The following is a 13,151-nucleotide window of genomic DNA, read 5'->3' on the forward strand; positions in this document are numbered from 1 at the left end:
CATGCGTCACGAAAGATGTATATTTTCTCGAATTTTGCTCAACTGGTACATGGAAAAATCCATTCCCTAAGTCAAGTGTTGTGAAGAGGCTGTTTCCTTGCAGTCTTTGACGACGAACTTGGTTGGACAATCTTCTCTTCTAACCATTTCTCAAACTGGTTGTCGATAATTGTTTTGTCTGCAGGTGAAATGCACCGAGGGCGTTCATAGACTGGGTATTCGTCATTTAGCAATATCTTTGTTTGAATGGGACTGTCTTTTTTCTTCACTGGCTTGTAGTTGTTGATCAAATCTTTTACAGTTTTAGCAAATGGTCTCTCCAGGTGAGCGACGTCGGTCTCGGGATCCTCACCATCAGCAAAAAGACACATCTGAGAGTATTCCTGGAATATATGTAACTCAGACCCGACTGCTTTCTGTCAGGCAAAAGATTCCAGGATGTTATGGTTCCCTTTTAGTTGAAAATTTACCGATTTCTCTGAGAATTTCTTGTCGATGGTCTTGCGCCTTTAGACTTGTGCATGTGTCCCTTTTATTCCCAACAGGTAATAGACAGGTGCGCATGTTCGGGTAGCTCTTGCTTGAATCCCTTTTAAATACAAACAAGGGAGAACGCTATAGTCGAGTACCTCGACTATCAGATACCCGTTACTCAGCTAAATGGAGATATGCAAGCAGCAAAGCGAGATTAAAATGCGCCACCTACCGGTGGTATACAGATTTAAGCGTTATGGGCGTTAGAGTGGGCGTGGCAAACTTTTTTTTGGGTCAATCGATAGGTATTGATGAGAACATTACATTTCAGTTAAAATTTTCTATCTAGCATCAAAACTGTAGGAGCCACAGTTTTGGGCGGTTTGTGGGCGTTAGAGTGGGCGTGGCAGTCTACTGAAACAAACTTGCGCTGCGTAGGAAGCTCAGGAATCTGCACGCCAAATCTCAATAGCCTAGCTCTCATAGTTTCCGAGATCTCAGCGTTCATCCGGACAGACGGACAGACGGACAGACGGACATGGCTAGATCGACTCGGCTTGTGATCCTGATCAAGAATATATATACTTTATGGGGTCGGAAACGCTTCCTTCTGCCTGTTACATACTTTCCGACGAATCTAGTATACCCTTTTACTCTACGAGTAACGGGTATAAACATGACATGTTTATGACCCGTTTGTGGAAAGGAGAGATCTTAGAAAATTTACGAGTTAAAAGTTCTGGGCCGAAAAAAATGTCTGTTTGAAAATATTCCACATCTGAGTATCATAAACTTGTGAGATTTATTTTATTGGGGTTATTTTGATTTCTAAATTAGTTTTACAATCATAGAAAACATTATTCCAAAACATGATCGAACATGTCCCTCTAAGGCAATCATCTTTGAATACTTTGGGTGTGCGACCTTTCTCACGTACACAGCAACACCTGTGATAACGAGGCAAAAGGGTACGTGATCACGCCTTTCCCCAAAATGATGGGATATGTTCCTCTAAGATAACAACCTTTGGATACTATGGTTGTGCGACCTTTCTCACGTGCACCTTTCTCACCTGACTATTAATTACACATAATGAGGGGAAGGATACATGGTCAATATTGTCACATGGGGATGTGGGGGCGATGGGGGCAATTAAGTATACTCTTTATGGACATAATTTTCCTAGAGCCCGCATATGTTAATGATGGTGGAGGGGGGTCGGGGGGCTAATATGCTTAATATGCTAATTGTCCCAGAATCCGCGTTTCCATACTAATCTTTAACCCTTTGTAAATGATCTTAATGCGTATGCCACTGGGAGCCACTGGGTATTTTAACAGAGATGGGTGCATTAGTGCCAATTTGAGATTGTTGAAGGCAGTTTTCAGTTACATAAGATTGTCCTAAAATTTTCAATACACAACATTTTGACTACAATTTAAAATTTCCACCAGCATTAAAAATTGCCATAAGCAAATAAAATGGCCGAACGATATTCAAACAAGTTTCGTCTTTACAAAACCGAAAAGACGCGTGCGATAAAGTTTCCTGAGTAGCGCTGGTCCTACTATTTTCCTATAAACAAACCCTGTTTTCTGGCGCATTCCGATTACTCGGCCTTTTCCGTTTTGGATCTCGGCCTTGGTCTTGGTCGTCAGTAATTAAACTCAAGCTCAGTGATCTACTCAAATTGTATCGTAAAAAATTTAAGACATCCTCAGCTTTTTTTTATTCATCAGCTTTTCAACATACACCCTTAAACATCAATCTACAAATTTAATCAAGAGAGTGAATGTAAAACGGTGAAAATTTCAAGCAGTGTTGCCACACTAAAATCTTGTGAAATTTAACCTAAACATACCTGTGTTCATGTAAGTTAACTAAAGTCAACCGCACTGAGAGTCAATGCCCGAAGACTGAGGGCTGGCCAAATTGCTGACACTGTATTTGACCGGACGCTCGTGCATAGCCGGCAAACACAGCATATTTGCGAGGCCTCTATGAAGTCCTCTTATTGTTAGCTTTAAGTTAGTTCCCTTTTGGTATTCATTTAATAAAGAAGAGAAGTTCTTAACAAAATAACTCCGGCTACTGCCGTTAAACCTTATGTTGATTTGATCTTGACTGAGTCTCTAGGCCAGCAAGAAAAGGAGGATAGTTTCCTTCCAGCCAAATCATCTGCAATAGATGACCCGCGATCAGTCGGCCCATCTAAGAAGCAACTGCAGCGAGGACCACCTTCGCGCCCACCTACGTGTTAACGTAGTTCACTTCCAGCATAATAATTCTGCATTGAATTACCAACGGCCAGCCGGCCTATCAATATTGTGACTGCAGCGAGGGACTACCTCCCGCGCCCACATACGTGTTATCGGCCAGTCACCCGGCCGTCCACAATTCACAGCTGCTGCTCCGGGCCACCCCGCGCTCAAGAGCTCACTGGCTGCGATCAATCGGTCAGCCTTACCCCTTGACTGCTGCCCGGGTTCACGTCAGCACCAATAGGGGAATATAAAAGCTAATTTCTACGTCCGTGCAACCAACTGCACCTACATACAACCAACATAGTACAACCTTCGTCGGACCTACAAACAAACAACATAGTACACCCTTTGTCGCATATACATACAAACAACAGTGTGCACCACTTTGCAGTTCTAGTGCACAAGTTGGCAGGCCCTAGCCCAATACTCGCATTGATTTGTGATTCTGAGAAAAACAACACAAAAACAACATAAATAATTAAATTCTTATCATCTATATTGACATACATAAATTAAATTAAATTCCTATATCAGATAACTAATATAAATATAAATATCTAAGAATTTACTGTAAAATATCCAAATCCTAGTGGATTCATAGAAATTATTATGCAATAAGCAAGTCTCGACATGCGAGAAACTGTTTAAGCCCCTGAAAGTGTTTTCCCATTTTATATCTACCCACAGTCAATTTAATTACAGCCAATAATACAACATATTAAAAGAGCTTTCAACGTTTGATATGGTGGGTAAGTGGTCGGCTCCGGTCGTTATGCTGTTAAATTGTAATTATCTTGCTTTGATTTAAATCCCTCTTTATCCCATTCTTAGGTTTGTACCCCTAAAGTTAACCTTAAATTATAATTCGTCCGCGAATTTATATAGGAATATTGTATATACATATGCGAGCAAGTAGCACTGTGGATCAAATTGGAAACTCACTTCCCTTACCGACAAAAACTAGAGCCGGAAACAGCGCGTGCCCCATTTGAAGCTACACCCACCATCTTTCGTTGCTTTTCAAATCATTCGTGATATGCTAAATTAGGTAACGAGAATAGTCGTCAGCATTTTTTATGAAACGTTTATAACAATTGCAGAATGCAACAAATGGTCTAGCGCTGTCATGTGGGACTTGCTAGTTTTGAATTACGTCATATTTTTTTTTGGCGGGCAAGATTCCTTTATTTGTAAATTTAGGTCCTAAGAAAGAAACATCATGTATAAAAAATAAACATTTTTCAGAATGTAACTTTAGGTTATACTGCCTAAATTTCTTTAAAAACATCAGTTATGTTTTAAAGCATGGGTTTTTCGGAACATCCAATGACTATTTAATCATCCATATAAATGAATGCTTGCGAAGGTTCAAGTCCAGAGAATGCTATAGTCATCATTCTCTGAACGGAATTTGGCGCTATTTTTAAGCCGAATGGTTAGCGCGTGAGGAGATAGAACCATTGCTTGTTAAAAAAGATGTTATATCTCGTGAACTTTTTTCAAGTTAAATTTGATGAAAACCTGACATTAAGTAAAGACACGAAAAATATTTTGATCTAGTTTTTGTACTTGTGCTTGAATTTCATCTTTTTGTTTTTTATAGTTTTTTATGTGGTTCAGCATCCTTTAATCCCAAAAATTGTTATAAATATTATTTGTGGGTATCTAGTCCGAATACTTCGCTATATTCGGTGCAAATGGTTGTTAGTTATGTATGAAACTGTGGATGAAAGTTTTTTAACTATATCGTAGTTCGAATGGGGTTCATATGTTAAATTATTTATACTGACTCCTTGATCGGTATTTGTTGTATTGAGCAGTCTTATGAAGGTAGATTGGGATATTGCTATGGAATCTTGCTTTGGAATCAATGCACTGTCTTTCTTTTAGGCTAGTTTAATTTTTCGGACATCTTGGGATCTTGGCAGAATTATAAAGTTGGTGCCATAAATTAATTAAATTAAATAAAATAAATAAATTAAATTAAATTATAAGCCAGTCTTTAGATGGCTTGAAATCTAATTGACAGTTGTATTTTTTAATAAAATCGATTCTTAGTATTCCATCACAAGGAATTGAGAATTTTAAATTTACAATATGGGAATCTAGTGGAGATATGTTTTTAGTGGGCTGGCCATCGTTATCGTCTAAGTTTCCCAATATTGATTTTAAGGTGGTTCCTAGGCCGTTGATTAAACTCCTTTTTCCTTACGTGTGGGTGTAGGGTGTCTATTCTGTCTTCTAACTGTTGTAGTTTTCCCTGTATTATTTCTAGCGAAATTTTAAATGTTAAATAAAATCTGAGGGTTTTTTATGTACCCCTTATTTTGGAAACGCATACTTTGAATCCTTGGACATCTACAATATGGGTTAAAATTTTATAGTTCTGTGTTATATAAACGCCTCCCAGGTGAATGAGTGCAAGAGACAAGGATCCGTTGAGTTTTTCTAAGGAGAAAGACTGTGCGGTGGAATGGGTTGTTCTGGAATGAAGCAGGTTACCGGGTGTTATTGTTTTTCTTTTTTTTGTTTGTGTAATTATACCCGTTACTCGTAGAGTAAAAGGGTATACTAGATTCGTCGGAAAGTATGTAACAGGCAGAAGGAAGCGTTTCCGACCCCATAAAGTATATATATTCTTGATCAGGATCACTAGCCGAGTCGATCTAGCCATGTCCGTCTGTCCGTCTGTCCGTCTGTCCGTCTGTCCGTCTGTCTGTCCGGATGAACGCTGAGATCTCGGAAACTATGAGAGCTAGGCTATTGAGATTTGGCGTACAGATTCCTGAGCTTCTTACGCAGCGCAAGTTTGTTTCAGTAGACTGCCACGCCCACTCTAACGCCCACAAACCGCCCAAAACTGTGGCTCCTACAGTTTGGATGCTAGAATAAAAATTTTAACTGAAATGTATTGTTCTCATCAATACCTATCGATTGACCCAAAAAAAAGTTTGCCACGCCCACTTTAACGCCCACAAACCGCGAAAACCTGTGACGCCCACAATTTTCATGCTAGATAAAAAATTTTAACTGAAATGTATTGGTCTCGTCAATACCTATCGATTGATCCAAAAAAAAATTTGCCACGCCCACTCTAACGCCCATAACGCTTAAATCTGTATACCGCCGGTAGGTGGCGCATTTTAATCTCGCTTTGCTGCTTGCATATCTCCATATAGCTGAGTAACGGGTATCTTATAGTCGAGGTACTCGACTATAGCGTTCTTCCTTGTTTTTCTGTCTAGTTGTTATTAGTGTAATCCCTTTATCAGACCTGACCTTGTGTAAAGAAAATCTAGGCGTAAAATTTTTTCTCCTATACTCTTTTATAAATACCACATCGTCACTTTCGACTTGAACTGGTGGTTCTCTTTCTTGGCTTAACTTGGATAATATTTGTTCTGTTTTGTTATTTAGTTGTTCCTGGATTTTTGGGTACTGTTCCCTTCTAGATTCGTTAAGCTTTGATAAATAGTCGTGGTGGTTGTCGAACTTCAAGGTTTTTTCAAATATGTGAGTTCTACCTTGGAAAAGTTCAAATGGTGTATGAACGGTGCTGGAGTGTATCGCATTGCTATATGTTGATAATACTTCGGAAAATATTTCTGCATGGTCGCATTGGAGTTGGAGTTCCTTCCTGCGGTTGTAAAAATATTCTATAAAGTGAATGTTGAATGGAGTCTTTCAACAGGTGAGTTTCACGTTGATTGTTGAAATGAAGTCATGTGAATGGTTATGTTGTACTGAGCCAGAGTAAGTTTCCCGAGAATTCCGCGCCCTTGTCGAAGACCAATTTCTTTGGTAGCCCAAAGATGCTAAAGAATTGTGAAAGTGCGGCGATAACTTGCATGGAATTTCTAATAGTTAATGGGTATGCTTGTGCAAACTTTGAAAATTTATCGATGACAGTTAAATTATTTGTATTATTGATTGTATAGATGTCAATGTAAACAACATCTGAAGGCTCTGTTGGTGCATGTGGGGCCTGCATGAAGGGTCTGTGAGGTTGCCTATCGTACTTAAGAGTAGGGCAAATGTCGCAGTCCTTGATTATTTGTGTGATAATAGCTTTCATACGCGGAAAATAAACGTCTCTTTTGAGGTGGTTAAAGGTTTCATCGATTTCTCTGTGATTGCTTTTAAGGTGGTACGATTAGGTCTTGCTCTTTTGGTCTTCTAGATTTGGAAGGTCAATTAGGAATGATGTGCAACGACAAATGTTATATAGGTTATTCCTTATTCAATTATACAAAAGTCGTCGTCTGGTGCCAATATGGCCTGTGTTTTGTTTGGTTTCAGAATGGTCTGAAGTATGTTAGTTATTGAGTCGAACGTGTTCTCAGGTTCCTAGAAGGTATGTCTTGTCTTATGTGGAAATAGTGTTATTAACGGCACAGGGGCTTGGAACTTGGATATTAAAATAGTTAAATGGGTTTTGAACGACTGTTATTCTCGAAGGACCTTCGTTTCCACTTAAATTTGGTTCTATTCTGCTTAGTGCATCTGCAACCACATTCTGAGACCCTTTTTTATAAACTACTTCGTAGTCGTAGGCGGCCAGGGTGATTTTCCACCGAAGTAATTTTGGATTTTGACCCTTTAGGTTTTCTAACCAGACTAATGGTTTATGATCTGTAACTATCTTGAATCTGCGGCCAAAAACGTAAGGTCTAAAGTGCCCTACGTACCAAACGATAGATAGCATTTCCTTCTCTATGAATTCTAACCTCCGTGCCCGAGAGTTTTCAGCTAGCGAATGAAATAGGTCTGTCGTTAGTGTCCGGTCCCTGAGACACTCGCGTTGTGGTCAATATGAATGGTTTTGTGAAACCAGGGTAAACTCGTTACACAAGAGATTCTTTGAATATGCTACTTCTTCTTTAAACTCGACGTTTATCACTATCGATTTCTTGTCCTTCAGTTGTCTAGTTACTGGTTTGTTTATTCCCGCGAAATCTTTTATGAACTTCCTGTAATACCTCAATAAGCGAAAGAACGACTTAATTTCTATAGAGGCTTTCGGGCAAGGGACATTTTATATTGCTTGGATCTTGTCTGGGTTAGGTTCAACTCCTTCCTGTGTAACAATGTGTCCCAAGAAATTGATTTCCTTCCTAAGGAAGTTGCAATTAGCTGTTTGTATTTTTAAGTTCGCGTTTTGTAGTCTAGTGAACACTGACTTAATGTCTGTGATATGGTTCTGTAACGAAGGGGAGAATATTATGATATCGTCAAGATATACAAGGAAAATTTTTCCCACTAAGTAACCTTGGACGTTATCCATAACGCACTGGAACGTCGCGGGTGCGTTCTAGAGACCGAAAGGCATCCTCGTGAATTCACACTGTTTTGTTTGCATCACGTTGGTTCATCTTTATCTGATGGAAACCACTTGCCAAGTCAATTGTTGTGAAATATTTGCATTCTTTATGCTGTCTAATATGTCTGCTATTTTTGGGATTGGGTATGTATCTGAGATATTTTTTTCGTATAATTTGCGGAAATCTAGTCGACACTTTTTCTAACCTGATGCATCGGTTTTCTTAGGTACGACCCATACATGTGCGCTACAAGGTGAATGGCTGTTTCTAATAATATTCTGCCGAAGCATCTTTGAAATTTGTTTTCAAACTCCCTCTTTATGAATAAAAGGGTATCTATATGATTTAGTGTGTATAGGGACATCATCTACCTTTGTAATTGAATGTTTGACAACATTTAAAATCGTTAGTTGATAATCGTCGTTATAGAAATGGTCTTTAACTGTTTGCAAAGTTTATTTAGGTTTTGTTTTTCCTCATTGTTCAAGTGTCCCGTTTGTATATCTTATTTTGACTGTGCGTCTGCAAATTCTGAGGCTTCCCCCGCGAACATTTAGTACAAGCATTCCTAATCCCGAGTAGAAGTCGTTTCTGCATGTAGTGGTTCCTCAAGGTACAGTGTTTGGTCGTAGTCTGACATGTTGCACACTTCAAAGTGTGCGAGGCCTGCAACTGCGGTATATAGTCCACCCGTGATTGATAAATCATTGTTTAAGGTTGTAGTTTCGAATTAAAAATCGCCATCCATTAAATTCACAGGGAGTGACAATCTGACTTTGGTGTTTAGCGGTACGGTGTGTGTCGTGTCTACTGGATTTGTGCTTGTTAAGATTGGTAGAGAAAAGATCGTTGTTTCTAGGATAGAATCTGCTATGTTTATCTTTGCGTCTAAGCTACTTAAGAAGTCCATGCCCAAAAGGCCATTGAAATGCGGGTGGAAGTCAAACAAAAACTATTTTGGTTTTTTAGTTGTATTAAATTGTTCGAAAATAATTGAGTCCGTATCTTCCTGAATTTAAAACGTGTTAAGATCGGTGTGAATGTTAATATGAGTGTTTAGCTTTTGGATATGATCTTTTGTAATCAATGTTGGTTTTATAGTAGAGTACGTGGACCCGGTGTCTATGAGAAATGTATTTGAGTTTATTGTAATGGATTTTGAAGATAAAAGAACATAAGGTAAGGATTTCGCATGAGATTTTTTTTTTACGAAGCCGACTGGTCGTCCGAGGCTTCTTGTAAAAAAATTGAGCCATCATTGATGTTGCAAGAGGCAGTAGGGGTGTTGTCATTTTGGTGGGAGAATGAGTTTGCTTCTGCATTGTTTCGGAAAGGGTTCTGGGCTCTAGATGTATGACCCTCCTGTCGATTTTCGGACTGCTTTCGTGTGTCATTCCTCTTAGTGCCATTGTTACCCGACTGTTTTTGGTTTTGTTTATAACGTTGATACGGGCGATTACGGTCACCCGAATTTTCGCGGTGTCGATAATTTTGTTAATCATTAGGATTTTTGCGGCGACGATTAGAATTCTCGCTAGAATTCTCGCGGTAACGATTATTCTGCTGACCTATAGAGTTCTGGTAGTAAAAATTATGTTCTATTTGTGCAAGTTCATAAGCTTTTTCTATAGATTCCGGATTGTGAGATCTGATAATTGTTTTCAGTGGACCATTTAATCCGACAATAAATGCATTGAGGCAAATGTCAGAGTATAGGGTGTGTTTTGCCATGAGGCTTTGAACATCGCGATCTGAACTATTAGTCAATGACATCAGTTGTCCTCTCAACTTTGCTATTGCGAAGAAGAGTTTATTTATGGAAAACCCGCTTGGTAAGGCTTGAATTTCGCGAATCAATATAGCCTCTGTCTTCTTGCTAGTGTAGAGGTGTTTAAGATTTCCCTTGATTTCATCCCAGATGAGTGGTGTTCCGCAAAGGTCCAATAAGTAGTTCCTCGACACTGGTAATAAGAGTTTCTAGATTGCCAGAGGGACCCTCCTAAGTTGGCAAATGTTGTACAAAAGCCAATACATCATTCGGACTTAAATTTGTGTTGACAATAGTCAACAAGTGGCTAACTGTGGGGCTGACGTAGCCTGATGCGTTTCCAGAGTCTGAATTACTCATGTTGGTGTAAGAAGGTTGGGGATCTTGTTCTATTTGGCTGTGCTGTTTTTCTTCCTCAAGTTCCCCTATGGCTTTCAAGCTACCTGCACTTCTCAAACCTAGTCTGCTTCTAAGTTTACTAGCTGTGCTAACTTTTTTTAACATTTAGTTACCTCTTCCAAACTACTTATGCGATTGGTAATATACTTCCGGTCTAATAATGTAATTGAAGTATTTAATTATATGTGTAATATTTAGTATGTAGTATGTATGTTTTTCTGTGACTTGCGTAGATTTCTCTATTAATTGCTGTGAGTTATTCCAGTGGTCCATTCCCCGTGTCGTGTTTAGTGTTGACTGTAATGTGTACATACGTGGGATTAGTTAGTTGTTTTATCTTGGTAATATTTATGATTACAGGCAAGTGAACAAATGGTTAAAGAAAGAAAGAAGAAAGAGAAGAAACTTTTGATAAAATAAAATGTGACGTAATTACTTGGGTTCAATTTTTTTTTTGCATACTGTACAGTGGGATGTTCCTTCTTTTTATACCCATTACTCGTAGAGTAAAAGAGTATACAAGATTCGTCGGAAAGTATGTAACAGGCAAAAGGAAGCGTTTCCGACCCCATAAAGTATATATATTCTTGATCAGGATCACTAGCCGAGTCGATCTAGCCATGTCCGTCTATCCGTCTGACCGTCTGTCCGTCTGTCCGTATGAACGCTGAGATCTCGGAAACTATAGGAGCTACAATACTGGGATTAGACATGCAGATTCCTGAGATTCCTGCGCAGTGCAAGTTTGTTTCAGCAATGTGCCACGCCCACTCTAACGCCCACAAACCGCCCAATACTGTGGCTCCTACAGTTTTGATGCTAAAATAAAAATTTTAACTGAAATGTATAGGTATCATCAATACCTATCGATCAATTGCCACGCCCATTGACACGCCCATTCATGCTAGATAAAAAATTTTAACTGAAATGTATTGGTCTCGTCAATACCTATCGATTGATCCAAAAAAAATTTGGCCACGCCCACTCTAACGCCCATAACGCTTAAATCTATCTACCGCCGGTAGGTGGCGTATTTGGTCCCATTAGCTTAGTAACGGTTATCTGATAGTCGAGGTACTCGATTATAGCGTTCTTCCTTGTTTTGTTTCGTTTCGTTTAAAACAAAAATTTTTGGTTTTATATTACGATGTGCGAGGAGCAAAGTAAGAATCGTTTATAACCTTCTTCTTTTTTTGTTTTTTTTTAAATTTGCGTCTCAGCTTTTCAATTCGTTCGGATCTGTGGTCCCAGTGCCTTATCAGCTTTTCATGTGCACTTATTCGGCCACAACCCGTGTGAAATTCTTGAATTTTATATATGTTGGAAATGAAAAGAAGACAAGGAGTGGTCATGTCTACAACAGCTCTGCCTAAACGTATTTTACTTTTCTTACATTAAGGTATATTCAAATCTGTTAATGTAAAATTATCGCTTACAACTATGTCCAAATATTATATTCGATACTCGATCTCGCTTTTGCTTTCTGTTTTTCCGAGGAAGAAGATGTAAAAATGAATACCTTATTGTTTCTCAATTAAAAAAAGTCATTAGACGGAATTATTGAGATTATCTTTAAACCAATCACCGGCGATCCTACAAATTTGGTGTCAGAAGTGGGATTTACTTGGAAAAACGGCAGAAAAGCGGACGTGCCACACAGATTCATTAAAATCAGAGTGCGGATAACATTGTTCTACGCGGAGGGAAATCAGTTCACTGACAGATCGTGTACACCTTAGAGGTATAGCAAGGTGCGCAAGTTGCGCAAAGATCCTGCAAGCGAACGAAGAGGCATCAAAACTTTGCTTTGGGAAATTGGGTGAAAAAGCCTGAAAAGCAGCGTCACCTTGGCTACAGGGTGTGTCGTGCCAAAGAAGGAAGACCTGAGACAACCAGCAAGCACCAGGAGTGCCCTGTTCGCAGAAGAGGAGAGTGAGCGATCTGGATCATTTTTTTATTTTGTGTTTTCATACCAATAACCTATAGCATTTCACAAAATTCAACTACTAAGTTAAGTACAAGAATTTTTTATAATTTGAAAATTGTCTACTATATGTAAGCAGAGTAACATCGAGTACACAATGCAGAGGAAAGAAATTTTGTCGCATAACGTAAATGAGCTGAAAGAGCAATTATCACAGCTTAATTTAGCTATAAGCGGTAGAATGCAAGCATTGCAGGACAGACTTCTCGACCACTACAACGTATCAGCTGACGAAATCGCGGATGAGGAATCTGATTACGGGTATGCAACTTCAATGCACAACCCAAGATCCAAATCAAATTCCTCATCCGTAGTTAATTTACACTGCGCGACATTGAGGACTCACTTTCTCAGTTTAATGGATCGAGCCAGCCGTCTGTTCACAGCTGGATCCAGGAGTTTGAAGATAATGCCGTAGCAGTCCAATGGAATAGTCTTTAAATGTTTATCTATTCGAAGCAATTGTTAAAGGGAGCAGCTAAAATATTTGTTCGAAGTCAGCCAGGTATTTCCAATTGTTCAACTCTCAAGCGTGCTTTAGAAGCTGAGTTCGGGTTAGAGGTATCGGCAATTAAAGTTCACCGTATGTTAAAAAGTTAAAACACTCATGGAAATAGGAAGGCCTGACAATCTGGATGACCCCAGCCTTATAGGGTACTTCATCGAAGGGATACCCGACTCGAGAGCGAACAAAACCAACTTAAACCAGGCCAGGACTCTGCAGGAACCGAAGGAGCAAATAAAGGTATATAAGAAATTTTCCTGCAGTCGCCCTCAATTGCTTAATACGGCTAAATCTCATAATACCAATGAAGGCAAAAAACCTGATGTGATCAAAGTGTGGTGATCCTTTGCATTTTGCCAGGCCATTAAATGCTACAGATGCGAACAGCTTGGCCACAAGGCATCGAATTGTCTAGGCAATATAATAGCTGAAAAGA

The sequence above is a fragment of the Drosophila suzukii genome, unplaced genomic scaffold (assembly GCF_043229965.1).
Source record: "Drosophila suzukii unplaced genomic scaffold, CBGP_Dsuzu_IsoJpt1.0 scf_5, whole genome shotgun sequence".
Taxonomy (NCBI): domain Eukaryota; kingdom Metazoa; phylum Arthropoda; class Insecta; order Diptera; family Drosophilidae; genus Drosophila; species Drosophila suzukii.